General features: G+C 43.6%; 1 protein-coding gene and 1 pseudogene across 2 annotated transcripts in view; both read left to right on the top strand.

Moving 5' to 3' along the window:
* LOC311016321 (NLR family CARD domain-containing protein 3-like) overlaps window positions 1–20,430 on the top strand; it is a 186,106-nt gene that overhangs the window by 6,733 nt on the left and 158,943 nt on the right. The window lies entirely within an intron of this gene.
* LOC311016324 (NLR family CARD domain-containing protein 3-like) lies at window positions 2–19,465 on the top strand (annotated as a pseudogene). Its single transcript, XR_014599472.1, has 6 exons — window positions 2–1,756; window positions 2,854–3,027; window positions 4,812–4,985; window positions 16,092–16,265; window positions 16,846–16,892; window positions 18,631–19,465. The product of XR_014599472.1 is annotated as an NLR family CARD domain-containing protein 3-like (transcript).

Raw genomic sequence — 20,430 nt, 5'->3', positions numbered from 1 at the left:
TTCCAGTGTTTGTTTGAGGGCATCACTAAAGCAGGAAACCCAACCCTCCTGAATCAGGTCTACACGGAGCTCCACGTCACAGAGGGAGGGACTGCAGAGGTCAATGACCAACATGAGGTCAGACAGATTGAAACGGCATCCAGGAAACCAGACAGACCAGAAACAACCATCAGACAAGAAGACATCTTTAAAGGCTCACCTGGAAGGGATGAACCAATCAGAACAGTGATGACAAAGGGAGTGGCTGGCATCGGGAAAACAGTGTTAACACAGAAGTTCACTCTGGACTGGGCTGAAGACAAAGCCAACCAGGACATACAGTTCATGTTTCCATTCACTTTCAGAGAGCTGAACCTGCTGAAAGAGAAGAACTTCAGCTTGGTGGAACTCCTTCATCACTTCTTCCCTGAAACCAAAGAAGCAGGAATCTGCAGGTTTGAAGAGTTCCAGGCTGTGTTCATCTTTGACGGTCTGGACGAGTTTCGACTTCCTCTGGACTTCCACAACAACGAGATCCTGACTGATGTTACAGAGTCCACCTCGGTGGATGTGCTGCTGACAAACCTCATCAGGGGGAAACTGCTTCCCTCTGCTCGTCTCTGGATAACCACAAGACCTGCAGCAGCCAATCAGATCCCTCCTGGGTGTGTTGACATGGTGACAGAGGTCAGAGGGTTCACTGACCCACAGAAGGAGGACTACTTCAGGAAGAGGTTCAGAGATGAGGAGCAGGCTAACAGGATCATCTCCCACATCAAGACCTCACGAAGCCTCCACATCATGTGCCACATCCCGGTCTTCTGCTGGATCACTGCTACAGTTCTGGAGGACGTGTTGAAGACCAGGGAGGGAGGGGAGCTGCCCAAGACCCTGACCAACGTACAATGTACATCCACTTCCTGGTGGTTCAGTCCAAACTGAAGAACGTCAAGTATGATGGAGGAGCTGAGACGGATCCACACTGGAGTCCACAGAGCAGAGAGATGATTATGTCTCTAGGAAAACTGGCTTTTGAGCAGCTGCAGAAAGGAAACCTGATCTTCTATGAATCAGACCTGAAAGAGTGTGGCATTGATATCAAAGCAGCCTCAGTGTACTCAGGAGTGTTCACACAGGTCTTCAGAGAGGAGAGAGGACTGTACCAGGACCAGGTGTTCTGCTTCGTCCATCTGAGTGTTCAGGAGTTTCTGGCTGCTCTTCATGTCCATCTGACCTTCGTCAACTCTGGTGTCAATCTGATGGCAGAAGAACAAACAACTTCCTCGTTGTTTAAAGTCTCCAGAGACAAACCTAAACTAACACATCTGCACCAGAGAGCTGTGGACAAGGCCTTACAGAGTCCAAACGGACACCTGGACCTGTTCCTCCGCTTCCTTCTGGGTCTGTCACTAGAGACCAATCAGAAACACCTACGAGGTCTGCTGACACAGACAGGAAGTAGCTCACAGACCAATCAGGAAACAGTCCAGTACATCAAGGAGAAGGTTGATGAGGATCTGTCTCCAGAGAGAAGCATCAATCTGTTCCACTGTCTGAATGAACTGAATGATCGTTCTCTGGTGAAGGAGATCCAACAGTATCTGACTTCAGGACGTCTCTCCTCCCGTAAACTGTCTCCTGGTCAGTGGTCAGCTCTGGTCTTCATCTTACTGTCATCAGAAAAACATCTGGACCTGTTTGACCTGAAGGAATACTCTGCTTCAGAGGAGGCTCTTCTGAGGCTGCTGCCGGTGGTCCAAGCCTCCAGCAAAGCTCTGTAAATATAGTTCGTCATTCACAAAACAACAAACCATCTTGGAATTACAAGGTTCTATCTGCATTCTGAACGATTTGATTGGTTTTCCCAACTGCAAAAGGTAAAGAAGTAAAAAGTATTTCCAAATAGTTACTTAACAGTAAAGGTAAGAAAGTATTTAGTGAAAAAACCACTCGAGTACTGAGTAACTTCTGAGTAAATTCTGATTATTGTGGCCCTGCACCTGGTGATCTGAGAGACTACCAGGAGGCATAGAAGTCGGAAGTGAGACAGAATCTCACAACAGAAACATTCTGAAATGAACTGATTCACAACTGAAAGTGAAATTAAACAGGATCGACAGATTCACTGATGATAGACAGTAAAAGTAGGGGGGATTTCAAAAAGTCTGTCAGCTTACATGGGCCTGTTTGCCGTGGAATTCAGCACTGATGGTGGAAAAAATAACAGACTGGGGAACATAGGACCCTTTTTCAACAATAGACAATATGTTCCCCGGTCACATACAAAGCGGGGGAACATGGGTACACTCCCGTCCTACCTACAGTGTCCTTCAGACCACCAGATAATAATTACCTGCGAGGGAGGGAGGCCAGGCTGTGGGCTTGGCCCATGACAGAGCCCCGTGGTCGGCCTTACTCCAAGCTCACGGACCCCAGGGCCTGGGTATCTGGACCAGCTAACCCTAGCCACCATGTGCTAGTTTCCTTATATTACCAGATCAGGTAATGCTAGCCAGCTTATGCTAGCTTCATATGATCATTCTACCCAGATAATGCTAATTTCCTCTGCTCCTTGTTGCTGCTGCCACTGAGCAACCACAGCAACATGACAAAGAAGCTGAACACGATTGGTCCTCCTGTGTGCATTTGACTGGCTGATTGGCTCACAAGTAGAACCTTAGAGAACCAAGGTGGTTTGACTTTGGAAATAGAACCTTTTTTTTCCCTAAACAAAACACCTCACATAATGTTACTAAGTTGTCATAGAATAAGAATATGTGAATAACTTAATTATGACAAAAATGTCAGTTAGAACCTGAGGTGATGAACAGTTGTTTGTAATTGTTTCATCACTAATTTCTGATTCCTCTTCAGACTCAGTGGCTGTAACCTCTCAGAGAGAAGCTGTGAAGTTCTGTCCTCAGTTCTCAGCTCCCAGTCCTCCAGTCTAAGAGACCTGGACCTGAGTAACAACGACCTGCAGGATTCAGGAGTGAAGCTGCTGTCTGCTGGCCTGGAGAGTCCACACTGTTGACTGGAAACTCTCAGGTCAGATTCAACTACTTTGAGAAGTTTACCTATGAAGCTTTCAATGATGTGTTTACATGCACCAAATATTCAGTTATTTATATTCACGTATTCCTAAAAAGACACGTCTGCTACTAATCTGTTAACATGGCTGATGAAATACTGTTTCTGCTGCTAACGACTTGCCAGCACTTGCCTTTTGTCAAAACCAAACCTCTTGTTTATCTTTTCCCTGCCGTTCCATGTTTTAATAGTTTTATAAATCCACCTGGTGTTTATAAATGCTGTTGCAAACGTCAGTCTACGTTTGTGAACGTCACTCCATGAACATGTGAGCCTGAACTACAACACCAGACTGTCTCTGCTGTCAAGGTGGAGCCAGTTTGAACCACTTTCTATACAGTTGAGTTTATTGAGTTTTATATGAAATGAACTAATATTCTTGTCACGGTGGCTGAAGCAGCAGGGAGGACCCACATGCAGACTCAAAGCTATGCAGATGCAATGAAGACATATTATTCATGAAAACACCCCCTAGTGGCCAACAGAGAGAATGCAGCTTTAAGGACCTTCAGGCTTGACTTCACTTTTCTGAACCAGAGGTTGATGCCTGATTGGAATATCAACTCTGACAACTGAACATGAACCAACCAGACATTTTGATGCTGCTGACAGTTTTAATTCAAAGTTTAAAGCTTCTAACTCGTCTGCACGGCGGAGACAAAACACCATTTTAACACCAACATGTGCACACACATTTATGATGACAATGACTGTAAAAGGCTCTATAGCAAGGGTCACTAAGAGGTGGAGCTTGGCCCAGATCCAGACCCAGACCCTGACCTATCTGCACCCAGACACATAACTGATAGATCATTGAGAATTATTAAATGATGACGGAGCGTTTCCATTTTACTGCTGCAGCGTTAGCATCACTACACTGGTTCAGATGGTTGGAGGCTAAATCATCTCACTGGTTGCTACTCACAAACACTTAATTACCCGGTAATGCAACGGCGTGAAACGTTAACTCCGAACTTAATCAAATCTGTGCAAACTGGAGTTTCTGTGAGTGACGTTTCTATGGTGACAACTGACGAGACTCTCTGACAGCTGACAGATCAATCAGAGAGTGGAGGTGATAAACGTCAGTCAGGTCGGTGAAATCTAGAGCCGATAGATAAGTTCACACGGCTGCTCTCAAAGAGGAACGCTGACAGTGAGAACAGAGCTTTCTAATATTAGCCTGGCAGCTAATAATAGCTCCCAAACCCTAGCTTCATATGCTAATGCTAGCCAGATAATGCTAGTTTACTATACATTTCTAATGTTGCCATACTAATCATAGGAAGCCAGTGTTAGCTGGCTAGCATGGTAGCTAACAATGAAAATAAACGTATTAGCAAGACTGAACTAGTCTGGTGTTTGTCCTGCTGTCTTTCACAAGGCTTGATCTTGAGGTTTCTTCTAAGCGTTGCGTTGGCGTGACATTTCCTCTGCTGCTTGTTGCTGCTGCCACTGAGCAACCACAGCAACATGACAAAGAAGCAGAACCCGATTGGTCTTCCTGTGTGCATTTGACCTGCTGATTGGCTCACAAGTAGAACCTAAGAGAACCAAGGTGGTTTGACTTTGGAAATAGAACCTTTTTGTTTCCTAAATAAAACACCTCACATAATGTTACTAAGTTGTCATAGAATAAGAATATGTGAATAACTTAATTATGACAAAAATGTCACTTAGAACCTGAGGTGATGAACAGTTGTTTGTAATTGTTTCATCACTAATTTCTGGTTCCTCTTCAGACTCAGTGGCTGTAACCTCTCAGAGAGAAGCTGTGAAGGTCTGTCCTCAGTTCTCAGCTCCCAGTCCTCCAGTCTAAGAGACCTGGACCTGAGTAACAACGACCTGCAGGATTCAGGAGTGAAGCTGCTGTCTGCTGGCCTGGAGAGTCCACACTGTCGACTGGAAACTCTCAGGTCAGATTCAACTACTTTGAGAAGTTTACCTATGAAGCTTTCAGTGATGTGTTTACATGCACCAAATATTCAGTTATTTATATTCACGTATTCCTAAAAAGACAGTGTTTCCATTTTACTGCTGCAGCGTTAGCATCACTAAACTGGTTCAGATGGTTGGAGGCTAAATCATCTCACTGGTTGCTACTCACAAACACTTAATTACCCAGTAATGCAAAGGGGTGAAACGTTAACTCCGAACTTAATAAAATCTGTGCAAACTGGAGTTTCTGTGAGTGACGTTTCTATGGTGACAACTGACGAGACTCACTGACAGCTGACAGATCGATCAGAGAGTGGAGGTGATAAACGTCAGTCAGGTCGGTGAAATCTAGAGCCGATAGATGAGTTCACACGGCTGCTCTCAAAGAGGAACGCTGACAGTGAGAACAGAGCTTTGAATCAAGACAGACTCTTTTCTTCCAACTGGCAGTTGAACACCTGAATGCCTCATAGTTCTGAGACTCTTAAGAACATTTACATTTACATTTAGGTCATTTAGCAGACGCTTTTGTCCAAAGCGACTTACAATAAGTACATTTGTCAAAAGAAGGAAACAAAGAAACCACAACGTATCATTGCCGATAAAGTAAGAGCTAAAAATAGAACAAGTCTTAGGTCCTCATCTGAGTAAAGTAGTACCTTAGGAGCAACAGTGCTAGTCGTCTCAGTGGAGTGAGCAGTCCTGAATCCTGATTTATCAGGGTCAAGGAGGTTGTTCTGTGAGAGATAGGATGACAGATGGTTGTATGCGGCATGTTCCAGGGTTTTAGAGAGGAATGAAAGAAGAGATACAGGTCTGTAGCTTCGGATGTCAGCAACTGTAGCTGTCTTAAAAGCCGCTTGAATGACACCTGAGGTGAGGGAGGTGTTGATCAGGGTGGTGAGGAATGGCAAGATGTCGTGTGAGATGTCTTGGAGAAGAGAGGAGGGAATCGGGTCAAGGGAGCAGGTGGTGGCACGGTTAGACGTAACAAGTGCATGAACGGGCTTCCGGTTATGACACGCAACTGAATGGTCGTGTGGGGCTAGGCTCCGACGAAATTAATATATTTCTACCATATTTCAATATCCAAATCGAGCTACTTGTGACCCAAAATATTTGCTAAGATAAGCTTCATTTCGGATGATGTCGAAAAACCGAGGGAGAAGACATAAAGACGATAAAAAGACAGACGTTGAAACTCTACATGAGGACATCACGGAAGAACAGACATCTAGCGCTAGCAAGATGCTAGCACAATTGGAGACTAGCCATGATGAGAGCCAGATATTAATAGCCATACAGTCCATGAGGAATGATTTTTCCGTACAGCTGCACAAGGTAGTTTCCTCCAATCGAGAGATAAAAGACGCTATAGGGGCATTTTCTGAAAGACTCACAGAGGCAGAAACCCGCATTAGCACAACGGAGGACCAGATCACTTCGCTAACAACCCTAGCAAATGCTACGCTGAAAAAAGTCCAGAAGCTTACCTCACAGATGGAAGAGTTGGAAAACCGACAATGCCGCTCCAACCTAAGAGTGGTTGGACTACCCGAAGGATCGGAGAACAGAGATGCCCATACATTCTTAATGACATGGCTTCCCAAGACACTTGATATTGAAACAGGACAACCATTGAATATAGAGCAAGCCTACAGGCTGGGGAAGATGCCGCAGCAGACCCAGGATCAGGCTGGGTCAGATAAAACTCGACCACGGACTCTTCTGGTGAAATTCCTGACATATCGAGACAGAGATCGAATAATGAAAGCAGCACGTCTGAAAGACGATATCATAGTTGAGGATCGCCATGTCATGTTTTTTCCTGACCTCTCCACTGAAGTCCAAAAACAACGGAAACTTTTTGACAGGGTGAAACAAAGTCTGCGCCAAATGCGTAAGGAATATGGATTTATGTTCCCGGCAAAAATGCGAATTCTACACGACAAAAGATGGCACTACTTCACTTCCCCATCCCAAGCTGAAGAATTCATCCGAAAGATGAAGAAGGTGAACACAGATCAAGCCGTGCAGAAAGAATCACCAGCTGAAACGGGACAAGAAGCCCTTTCAGAGAACTTTAACTGAAAGCAATCCGACATTGATCTTACATCTTTGACGCTGTTCTGGTAAGCTTAAAAGTAGACTAATTGATGAAGAGCTTGGAGGTTAGACGTTATCTGCCCTCTTAGGCTACTAATGAAAGACTGATATAGGGTCACAAATGAACATTGTATTTCCCATCCGTAATATAAATATCGAGCAAGCTCCGACCTTTTTCTTTTTCTTTTTTTTCTCCCCCTATTGTAATAGCAGTTACTGGCTGCTTACTGCTCCTCAAGAGGATCAGATTTCAGTCTTATCGGGATCCGGTAATTGGGAGGGAGGGGAGATGTGCGTGAATAGCCGCACAGGGTTCAGGTTAGGCCTTCTTGTTGTTGTTGCCTCCTTTAGGAGAGGCCCTTGTTGTTTGCTGTTGTATTTGTTTGTTCTAAAGGCACACGTTTTACTTTATAATAAGGCATGGTTAATAAGGTGGTTACATAAGCTTAGTTTACTGTTTTCATCATGAGTGGTCATACTAAAATAAATATAATTTCTTGGAATGTTAGAGGTCTTAGGAAGATAGTGAAATTAAAACAAGTAATGTCTAGGTTGAAGCAGCTTAAAACACAGATAGCTTTTATTCAAGAAACTCATTTACTTTCCAGTGAATATATTCCATTAAAAAGAAGATGGCAAGGTCAAGTCATATCTGCCTCATTCTCCTCACATGCCAGAGGAGTGGCAATACTGGTACACTCATCTGTGCCATTAAGGGTTTATAACTCCATACAAGACACTGCAGGCAGATTTGTTATCGTCCAGGGCTCTTTACTAAATCAAGACATTAATTTAATATGTCTGTATGGTCCTAACAGTGATGATGCACAGTTTTATAATAACTTGTTTCTGACTTTATCAACATTACATGGCCACATCTGTATGGCAGGAGACTTCAATTGTACTCTAAATCCTAAACTGGATAAGTCATCAGGTGTGGACACCTCACATACGCAGAGTAGGGAAATAACACAACACTTTATGAGTGAGTTAAATCTTTGTGATATCTGGAGAAATAGGAATCCTTCCAGAAGGGAATATTCATGTCATTCCACTACCCATAACTCTTACTCCCGCATAGACTACTTCCTCATTTCTAAACCTATGATAGCCAATGTAAATGACTCAGTTTATAAAAGTATTGTCATTTCAGATCATGCACTACTACTACTACTAGTCAATTACACTGACAGCTACCAAGGGTCCAACTATGTGGCGATTAAGCCCACAATGGCTACATGATAAGGAGTTCTTACATTTTGTTGGAGGTAATTGTGGTGGAAATCAGTTTATGATCACCTGATGAGAAATAAGAATACAACTCCTAACAGAGCGTTTAGTAATTTATTCTATACAGACTCCAAAAACAGGCTAGCAGTCGCTACAGACAGACTGTAAACAGACAAAGTCTAATAAGTCAAAGTCCTCGCAAACAGGGTGTCCAAGTGGACCGCATCACTGACATACAGCTTCAGAGCAAACTATCTGGCCAGATAGGGGCAGACTCCTTAAGAGTCTGACCAATTCTTCAGTCTTAAAAGGGGCTTTTTATACGGTTGTTTGTGATGTGTCATCAGAAAAGCATTGTATCCGTTGTTTGTGTAGACGGAGAACTTTGTCCAGAATGTGGTGTTTGAACCACTCATCAGTGTCCATAGATCCATATTGACTTGCCAGCTGTGCTGGTGTCACAAGATGCATTTTACAACTCATGTAACACATGACATGACATAAGTACAGAATACAGACACACATGGAATAGTATGAGTTAAAACTACTCAAACTACTAATTATACTATAATGAACTACTAAATAAAAAATTCCCATCACAGTAATATTGATATTTACTTTCAAATGAACACTACTCAAACATCAGCATCTACAAGGTGGGAGGCATTCAAGGCCTATATACGAGGGCAAATGATCAGTTATACAAGCAGTATCTCTAATAAACAGAACCTCAAACTGTTGGAGTTAGAAAAAGATATTAAGGAACTTGAGATAGAAATTAACCTTAATAATACAACAGAAACTAGACAGAGACTGGCCATTCTAAGAGCACAGTATAATGAGCTGTCCTCAAATAAAGCACTAAATAGCATAATGAAACTGAAACAGACGTTCTACGATCAAGGAGAGAAGGCAGGGAAACTTCTGGCCTGTCGTTTAAAATCAATGCAGAATGAAAGGTCAGTTTTAGAAATAAAGTCAGAGGAAGGGACAGCAATTACTAATCCACAAGAAATTAATAGTTCTTTCCAGACATTCTATTCTAAATTGTATACGTCAGAAAGTCCAGCCACAGCTCATAAACTTCACAGCTTCCTAGATCAGATAGAAATACCAGTCCTGACAGAGAGCGCAAAAGAGGAGCTTAACTCCCCAATTGTAGCATCTGAACTGTCAGAGGCCATAGACAGTATGAAAGGAGGGAAAAAACCAGGACCGGATAGTATTCCTATTGAAATCTACAAAGAGATGCTGTTGGTTCCTTTATTGAACATGTGTGAAGAGTCACTTTAGAGGGGGGAACTGCCGCCATCATTACGGAATGCACTTATAACTGTTAAGGCCAGTCCAGGAAGTCAGGACCCAGTTGCAGAGTTCAACAAAAATAAGTTTATTCAACAAAAGGTGTGCGAACAGTTTCACAGAAAATTCTCAAACAAAGTAACAACACAAATCTCTCAAGGAAAAGTAGCGGAAAAAAAGGCAAACTAAAAATCACCATAGATATGGGAAAAGGCTCAAGAACGAAAGTACAACTGAAAATAGTGTCAAGGCATCAAAACTCGCTGATACAGGAAACAATCGCTGGAGGGTTACCGCGAGGCGAGCGGCTGGAGACACACGGTGCACAGGCTTGCTGCTGAAAAGCAAAGGAATCATCCGGCACAGGAGGCAAAGGGAGAGTGGCTTAAGAAGCCAGCCAATTTGGGCAGAACAAGCTGCAGGTGTGCCAGGTGCCCCGTGCTCCCGGAGATCGCCCCGCCCCTTGGTGCACACTCTGCATGACAGGGAGAGAGATGTCAGTCACAAGTCAAAACATAACACAACCAAAATTCAGGACCACAACAATAACATTAATATTAAAACCAGGAAAGCCCCCCACAAAGTGTGAATCCTACCGTCCCATTTCTCTGATTAATAATGATGTGAAAATAATAGCCAAAGTTCTTGCCAGAAGGTTAGAGAAACACTTACCAGATATTATTGCACTAGATCAACATGGTTTTATTAAAGGAAGACAGGGCTCTCACAATATTCTTAGGTTAATGAATATTATACATGCCAAGAAAGAAACATCTGATATGGTTATGGTAGGACTTGATGCGGAAAAAGCCTTCGATAGGGTCGAGCACGAATACCTATTTGAGGTGCTTAACCATTTTGGAATAGGCAGCAATATTCTCAAGTGGATTAAAATCTTATATCATGACTCAACATCTTTAGTAATGACCAACTATATGGTATCCAAACAGTTCTCTCTGTCCAGAGGTACAAGACAGGGATGTCCTCTGTCTCCCCATCTTTTTGTTATGGCCATTGAACCTTTAGCCATTGCGATTAGAAGCAACACTCAGATAACTGGTATCAAAATTAATAACATTGAGAATAAAATTGGATTGTTTGCAGATGATGTAGTTTTTTTTCTGACAGACTTGAAACAATTGATACCTATTTTATTAACTTTAATAGGAACATATGGAAGCTTTTCAGGTTACAAGGTTAATGCATCTAAATCTACAATCCTCTTTCTGAAAAGATCTGAGAGACTGAATCCTCCACTAAGTACTCCTTTTAGGAATATTACAGACAGCTTTACATATTGTTGGGGTTGTAGCAGGAGCAGATTTGGTTATCAACAGTTAATTATCAATATCAATATGATTATCGGTATTAATAATTATATTTAATATATTATCATGATATAATCATGAATAAACGGGGCACCACCCTGGGATCAGGGAAAAGATAACCTAAAACTGTATTCAGTCTCAATATAAAGGTTTTTTACTCACATGCCAATCATCGTGATCATTGGCATGGAAGCATAAAAACAATCTAACAATTAAAAAGGCGTGAAATTCAAGCACTAGCCTTCACAACCTGCTGTTATCCAGTGACATATACACAACAAGCACAAGAGACCGCTAGTTATAATATAATAAGATTTATTAAAATCAGTAATAATGATCACAATCAATAACACTGCAATTAACAAAGCCTTACTACCTAACTACCTAACACACAAAGCTAAGCTTAAACAAAGGGAGAGACACATGTGGAGTGTGTGTGTGTGCGTGTGTGTCGAGAGAGAGAGTGAGAGAGAGAGAGAGTGAGAAAGAGAGAGAGGGAGAGATGGCTATGTGCGGCCACCAGATGGAGCTATTCCTCACAGCGTTCAGGGGCGGAGCCACTGACGTCAGATGGAGTAGCGAGAGAGAGAGAGAGAGAGAGAGAGAGAGAGATGGCCGTATGTAGCCACCAGATGTGGCTATGTCCTCAGCGTCCGCCGGGAACAGCTGGCTTAGGACATGTGTGTGCGGCGTAGATGTGTGTGTGTGTGTTAGCGGGGAACAAACAAAGAGAGAGAGAATTCGCGAGCGATATTCTCAGGCTCAGAAGGCGTGCCGCTATCACACGGGCGCGCGTGAATGAACTGGCGTTTATTCCACGCGACCGGTCTTTTAACTGATAGTATAGGCTTTCTGACCTCGCGAATATGGCGGAGGTTAGTCGAAAACACTGTTACAGAAATCAACCCAGCGACGTGGGTACACGATCAGCATTCAAATACAGCAGCACATGAACAAACGGACTCGGCGGTCCGCGATCAGAACTTAAAACACATTAACAAGAATTACAAGCATGTCCTACACTATCGAATCTCTGCTTCTGCCCAGACAAATAGCCTCTTACTTTGTCGATGTGCGATGGGTAGATGTGAGGGTTCAGCGCCGGATCCAATTTAGTTGAAGAAAACCGTTAGTTATTCTTCCTTCTGCAGGGAACGATGAACAATCGCGGGGCTCGGCGATTTAGTCAGCTGATTTCAGACAAAGACGGGTCGAGTTATCCGTTCTGCTGGCAGCTGGGACGAAGAAAGTTTTTCTTCATACCGCGGGGAACGGGAGAGTCGCGCTGTCGCGGTGGTCTCCTCAGGATCCAAAATGATAAACAAAAGAAAAAATAAAACGAGTAGAGGAAAAAAGGGGTAAAACAGTCTGTTGCTCATCCAGCGAGTTTGGGGGAAAGACTGCGGCCTAGGACAAAGGAAAACGCTGCAGACGTAATATTCACCTCCTGGCGTAACGCGAGTTACAGTGGAAGAGAGCGTTCCTCTGGCGACGCCGGATTATATAGCTTAGGCCGCTCCAGGTGACCCCCATTCCCTGAAGATTGTCAGCCAATAGGGCACCAGTTGTGTGACGTCGCATTTCTCACCTGGGTGAGACGTGAAACTAAAATGGCGGTTTAGTTTTTAATCCCCTTTGTCCCTTTGTTTTGGCCGCATGTGTAGGCCGCATTGTGTAGTCCTAACGGTTAGGTCCCCAACAATATCTTGGAGTTAAAATCACACCTACAATAGAATCCATTATACCAACTAACTATAACCCGGTGATCGAGTCAGTAGTAGAATCTATTAACAGATGGAAATCCTTGCCACTTTCCATGATAGGACTTATTAATGTTCTGAAGATGAATATCCTTCCTAAGTTCCTGTACCTTTTTCAATCCATCCCACTTGCTCCCCCTGGTAATTTCTTTGATAAAATGAAAAAATGTTTTTGTAATTTTATTTGGAACGATAGACGCTCAAGACTGCGCATGACCCATTACGTGACCCATAATGACACGTTACTTACCGTATGACAGAGGTGGGTTAAAGCTCCTTTTCCTTCAGGGATACTATTGGGCTGCCCAACTAAGAGCTGCCTCATACTGGTTTGAACATCAGTCACCACTGCACTGGATAAGGATGGAGGAAATCACAACTTCTAAAATCCCCTTATACCTCTACATTTATTCTGCAAACTTAGCCACTCTGAAAAAGCACACAGCAAACCCCTTTGTTAGAAATACACTGATAGTATGGCACAAGGTGTTAAATTATCTTGGGGAAAATGCTCCACTATCCCAATTATCACCTATTTGGGGGAACAGAAACTTCACACCAGGTACTAATGACCTTGGTTTTAAGTTATGGGCAGACAGAGGTATCAGTAAGATTTCAGATTTGTATGAGAATGATACTCTTTTAAGTTTTACTGAGATCAAGCAAAGGTTTAGCATTGAGCCTAAACACTTTTTCAAGTATCTTCAGATAAGAAGCTTCATAACTAAGACACAGAACTCTGTAAATCCTCCCTCACTAAATTCTTTGGAAAGGACAGTCCTGACCCATTATGGAGCAGCTGGATTAATCTCAAAGTTTTATTAGATTATCATAGGTGCAGCAAGAGAATCTTCAGAGGATAAAAGATTAGCATGGTGTTCAGACCTTAATGAAGAGATCACTGTAGAAGAGTGGCAGGATATATGTTTCCAATGCCAGGTGCAAACAATAAATACAAGGTTTAAACTCCTCCAGTACAAATGGTTGATGAGAATATACTATACTCCAGAATTATTGCATCGCATCTACCCTAATACACCAGATACTTGTGTCAAATGTGGTATACATGAAGGTAGTCTGGTTCACTGCCTCTGGGAATGCACCCTCATTCAAGATTTTTGGAAAGAGATTACTACAAGTGTATCCATCTTTATTAAAGAACAACTTCCACTCTGTCCCAAGCTTTGCATTTTTGGTTGTTTCCCAGCAAGCTGTTCACTGAGCAATAGCAATAAGAAAATGGTCATATTCTGTCTTCTTGAAGCTAAACATAAAATTGCACTATCATGGAAGTCTGTTCACAGACCAAGCAAGCGCATTTTGGTTGAGGGGCTACTGCAATGCCTTGCATTAGAAAAACTTACATGTATTTGTATTGTAACTAAAATCGGACAATAAAAACATTTGTCAAAAAAAAACAAGTGCATGAATGTCTTCAGAGGTGAGGGGGCTAAAGCTGGTAAGGCCTTCAGAGTTGAGAGTTAGTGGAGATGTTTTCTGGGAGGTTATAGGAGTGAATGAGGAGCCAATGTCATTTACTTTCTTGGTAAAGTAAGTTGCAAAGTTATCAGCAGTAAAGGAGGAAGGAGGGGGAGGGGTGAGGAGGGAGGAGAACATGGAGAAGATTTTCCTGGGGATGGAGGCAGAAGAGTTGATCTTTGCCAGGTAGAAGGCAGATTTAGCTGCCGAAACAGTTGAGGTGAAGTCAGAGAGGAGGTGGTGGTAGTGAGCAAGGTCCTCGTGCTGGCCCGATTTCTTCCATTTTCTCTCTGACGCTCGCAACAATGATCTGTTGGTTCGCAGGGGTTCAGACAGCCAGGGAGGGGAGGGAGATGATCGCGCAGGTCGTGAGATTGGGGGACAGAGAGTGTCCAAAGAAGAGGAGAGTGAGGACATCAGGATAGAGGAGGCTTCCTCAGTAGGTATTAAGGAGAACTGTTCTGAGGATGGTAGCGAGGAGATAACAGTTGAGGAGAGAGCGGAGGGAGTGAGGGATTTCAGGTTGCGGCGGCTGGTGACCATTCGAGGCGTAGAGGGGAGGGATGTGGTGGGCTCCATGGGGAGGGAGAAAGTCACAAAGTGGTGGTCGGACACGGTGAGCGGGGTAACAGAGAGTGCCGAGATGCCACAGGATCTTGTGAAGACAAGGTCAAGTTGGTTCCCGGCCCGGTGAGTTGGTGGAGAGGGGGAGAGTGTAAGGTCAAATGCGGAGAAGAAGTCAATGAATTCAGATGAGTGCATCTTTCCCGGGTGGATGTTGAAGTCACCGAGGACGTTGAGTGGTGTGCCATCATCAGGGGAGCAGCTCAGGAGGGCATCCATCTCATCCAAAAAGTAACCGAGAGGACCGGGTGGGCGATAGATCACTATGATGTTGAGCTTGAAAGGAAGAGTGAAAGAGACGGCGTGGAATTCAAGTGCAGATTGGGGTAGGTGGTCCTGAGGAAGGACCTGGTTGGACCATCTGGGTGAGATGAGGAGCTTCTCCAGTGTGATGTCCTGACTGGGATAAGACACATGGCTGCGGGTTGAGATGTTATGCCTACCTCAATAGACTTCCATTGAGACTCCCACAGATAGACTCCCTTGTCTTTGTTCAGCTGTCTTCGTTCTGCTGGCCTGACGCTGTAGTGACAGCCTTTTAAGTGCTCAGTTTACCTCATGCACTGACTGTGACCCCTCCCTCCAATCAAGTCTATTGACTACAGCTGAGCTGGCTGAAACTAGCTGATTGCTCACTTAGTATAGACAGCTTCACAAGAATTTAAACAACAAACTATCAACACAAGACTAAATGTTATAACTAGCTTTACTCACAGAATGCCTAAACCCAAATCTACAATTAGTTTCTGACTTACTAACAAGAGACAAAGCAGCTTCCTTCCTTTCTCCAGACAAAATGTGGTAAGAAGCACATTTTTAAAGCTGTGTTTTGTATTTTACTGTTATTATCAGAGAACTTGTTATTCATAATTCCTCCAGTTCAATATGAAAACTATAAACATTGTTGAAATGTTATTGAATTACAGCCTTTTTTCTTTGCTCGATGGTTTAAAATCAATACCAGATCTTTGTTGGCACACCAGGTCTGAAGACAGACCACATAGACTGTTTCAACTGTTGTTTCTTCTCTTTTCTAACGCTTCAATTTCTCTCTCAATCATTTCAGCCGGTCTCTTTTCTTTCTTAACTTCCTCCTCTGTCCATCTCTGTCCATCACTCAGCCACGCTTATCCCACCCAGTACAACATCAACACAACAAAAGACAAATATCACTTTTTCTCATTTTAAAAAGTGGACAAATGGACATAAGTCTATGTAAAGTCCCCAGAAGTGACAGTAGTGTGTGTGTCTTCAGTCTGTCAGGTTGTCTGATCACAGAGGACGGCTGTTCTTCTCTGGCCTCAGCTCTGGACTCCAACCCCTCCTATCTGAGACAGCTGGACCTGAGCTACAATCATCCAGGAGACTCAGGAGTCAAGCTGCTGTCTGCTGGACTGGAGGGTCCACACTGGAGACTGGACACTCTCAGGTGAGGACAGATGGACAGACATCAGACTGGACACTCTCAGGTGAGGACAGTTGGACAGACATCAGACTGGACACTCAGGTGAGGACAGATGGACAGACATCAGACTGGAGACTCTCAGGTGAGGACAGATGGACAGACATCAGACTGGACACTCTCAGGTGAGGACAGGTGGACAGACACCAGACTGGACACTCTCAGGTGAGGACAGATGGACAGACATCAGACTGGTCTCTCAGGTGAGGACAGACGGACAGACATCAGACTGGACACTCTCAGGTCAGGACAGATGGACAGACATCAGACTGGTCTCTCAGGTGAGGACAGACGGACAGACATCAGACTGGACACTCTCAGGTCAGGACAGATGGACAGACATCAGACTGGACACTCTCAGGTGAGGACAGGCGGACAGACATCAGACTGGACACTCATATGAGGACAGATGGACATACATCAGACTGGACTCTCAGGTGAGGACAGATGGACAACAGCTCCAGACTGTGTCTCCGTCTCTGACTGAGGAACTGGGGTTCATGTTTAATGGTGGACCTGATTGAGGTGTTTGAATGTCTTCCTGCAGGGTGGACCATGGGGGACAGCAGAATCTGAGACCTGGTCTGAGGAAGTGTGAGTATGTTTTCAGTAACTCAGCTGCTCCAGATTTGAACGTGTTCATGACTGAAATCCGATGATCACGTTTCTATCAGGATGTAGCGTTTGTTTCTTCGTGGCTGTAAAGATGTCGTGTTGTGTTCACACCAAACGCCACATTTTCACACTCAATTACACACAAAGTCAACGCAGAGACACAAACGGACGGCAATTCCTGCCGGACGGCAACGGAGACAAACACGCAAAATTCACTTAGTCGTGTTTGTGTGAGTTTAAATATTTCAACTCAAGAGATAAATTCCTCTGTGTCTCTAAAGCGTCTCAGCGTTGAGATCGTCCTCCTGTCGTCCTGACGTCCCTGAACCCTAAATGGAGGAACCAGATGTTGTCTCCTTGGTCTGTGGTCCCCAGAGGTCTACAATAGTAGCTCACATTAGTCCAGAGACCAGACCAGACCAGACTATGTGGAGGAACCAGAGACTGTCTGTGGTCCCCTAGAGGTCCACAATAGTAGCTCACATTAGTCCAGAGACCAGACCACAGGTTGGTCTGGTTTCAATCTTTAGTAATTTAATGTCCCAGTCGGCAAGTCCGGCGGATCTAGGGCACTCTGTCAGATTTTGAATGTTTACAACTCTCACGCTCCTCCCCCACGACCACCGAGCTCCTCCCCCTCGACTTCGTGCCCTCTGAAATCCCTTAGATCACGCCACCTTTGAAATGTGGGTCCGATGTTGACTCCGGTTTTATCATGTGCACCGTCGCAATCTTTCTTTTTTTTCCTTCTTTTCCACCGGTGTTTTCTTTTCCTTGGTTGTTTTGGACCTCCTCGTTTCAGTTTTTAACCGAGGAATTGGAAGATTTTTGCTTCTTCCCTCCGCCTCCCCCCTGTGATAGTGGTACGACCCGAGGGAAGAGGGGCTGTGTATGCACGAACACAGGCCTGCGTGCTGATCGGACAGGAATTCAGGCCGTGTTGATATTTTGCAAAACAAACAACAGGCTCTACGTGCACATAGAGGCACGTTTTTTTTTTCTAAAACCGGATGATTTATGTTGTTCTATCGGAGCATAGTGTCGACTTCAGTGAATATGATCAAAAAAATGTTCCGACTGGGGCTTTAAGGCTAAACTGTGATATTTTTAAGACCAACTATGTAATTTTGTAGTGATTTTGTTTTGTCTGTTGATCGTCAGTGATCCAGAACAGACAGGTTGCGTTCTCACTAATCCAACTTTCCTAACGGCTCTACATATATTACACTAATTATACACATATATAGAAACCTGTTCTCCAGGCAGGACCACACGGCCTCCCACAAAGAACACCCCCACTCCACATGGCTGACTGGTCGACACCCACACACACACACACACACACACACACACACACCCACTTGTTTGTACTCATATTCTAATAGTTATTAATTATTGGCATTTGAGTACAAACTCCTTTATATTGAGACTGAGTATTGATATTAATAATTATCTATTAATAACTGAATCTACTCCTGCTAGTTCCCCAACACTGTGTTTTTCTCTGCGATCCAACAAAACACCCACCACTACACACCGGTGTCCTATTTATCAATGAAATGTATGACGTGACCCATCACCATCAAGTTACCGCCCCCTTGTGATGTCATATACTAATACCCAAAGTATATTTATTAAGCTTTAAAACACAAACAAAAAACACCCAATTGTCTCCAACAATAACCTTTAGCTGCATTGTGTTTGTTCTCTCCATCAGATGTCTGTGAACTGGAACTGGACACAAACACAGTCTGCAGAAACCTCAAACTGGACGACACCAACAGGAAGGTGACACGTGTGTCAGACGACCAGTCATATCCAGATCATCCAGACAGATTTGACTCATGGCCTCAGCTGCTGTGTAGAGACGGTCTGACTGGTCGCTGTTACTGGGAGGTCGAGTGGAGAGGAGATGTTCATATATCAGTGAGTTACAGAGGAATCAAGAGGAGAGGAAACAACACTGGATTTGGAAGGAATGATCAGTCCTGGAGTCTGAGTTGTTTTGGTGGTGGTGGTTACTCTGTCTGGCACAAAAACAAACAAACAGACATCTCCTCCTCCTCCTCCTCCCCCTCCGGTGTGGTAGCAGTGTACTTGGACTGTCCTGCTGGCACTTTGACCTTCTACAGAGTCTCCTCTAACAAACTGATCCACCTCCACACCTTCAACACCACATTCACTGAACCTCTTTATCCTGGGTTTGGAGTCTGGGATGGATCAGTGTCTCTGTGTCTCTGAAACTGTTCACAACAAACACAAAAAAAATTGTTCACGCGGTGCGATTACATACGGAGTCAATGCAAAGATGTGAATGAAAGAATTTCAATTTGTAATTCTCCTTGTCTTTCTCCCTGTTTCTTCATTGTTGGAGAAAATGCTCCTGCTAAATCCACTAAGGAATTATAAACTATGATGATGCTGCAGCTGTGATTTTCCATTCATCAACGCTTTATAACGCTTGCTCTTGGGTGATGTTGGGACTTTGAACACCATGAGGGTGTTCTAGTCCTGCTGTATGTGAAAACATGTATGACATAACTTTTGTTATGATATGGAACAATAAATAAAATTGCATTTAAAAGAGAATAAACTGTTCTTGAACTGATATTTTAGCAAAAGTTTAATTAAACTATATTTTAAAACCAGTGTGACGATCTGAAAGATGCCTCGTCATGAAAATGAAAACAGGGCTGATGTTTGTTTCATTTCCCCAAATACAGTCCGATACTATAGTATATTGAATGTGGAGATTAGTCCCATTATTATAACCATATTGTGTTATTATTTCTAATACCTGCATTAGTTGAACTTGGTACAACTTGTGCAGGAGGCCTGCTGAATGTTGTGTTCCCAAGGACTCGTATTCATGTCCAGAGATACACAGACCAGCTGATGAAGACGGCTGCATGATGCATGTGAACGTGTCTGGGTATAAATGGTGACTTTGCTGCAGTGAACCTCCGTTGAATTGAATCCGGCGTCACCAACAGGCTTGGAAGAAGAGAAGCGTCCGCTGGCTGCATCTCGGCTCTGGGCAACTCCGACACTGCAGACGCAAATAAAGGTTGGAGGCTTTTTGCCACTATTTTATCGTCAGCTTCACCTCGGCCTAGACGCAGTGAGTAACGCATAATATTCTCCAAAAGGAAATTGATTAAGATCAAGATGAGAGAATGTGTGGATTCAAATCAAACGACTGAAATAATAAAAAGACTAAAGCTCTGTGTAATAAGGAAGTTACATGAGAACATGTTCAAATAAAATAATAATACAAAGAATGTGAGTTAAAAGTAGACGTCCTGAGGGTAAAGTTAGGGCCGTTGATGAGACTCAGACCAGAGTGTCCCAAAACCAAGGCTGCAAACTGTCCATAAATGCAACTTGGGGTCCTGCATGATTGCAACTCCTTCACTTATAATAGACACAACTATCAACACAATTCCAATGACTATATGTCTGCATGAAAGTGATTGTTAAATATGCATATCGTTTGTTTTCATGAACGGCCGAGGTG

The sequence above is a fragment of the Eutrigla gurnardus genome (assembly GCF_963514095.1).
Source record: "Eutrigla gurnardus genome assembly, chromosome: 7".
Classification (NCBI taxonomy): domain Eukaryota; kingdom Metazoa; phylum Chordata; class Actinopteri; order Perciformes; family Triglidae; genus Eutrigla; species Eutrigla gurnardus.
Note: the sequence above shows the minus strand (reverse complement) of the source record. Positions and strands in the feature narration are given on the sequence as shown.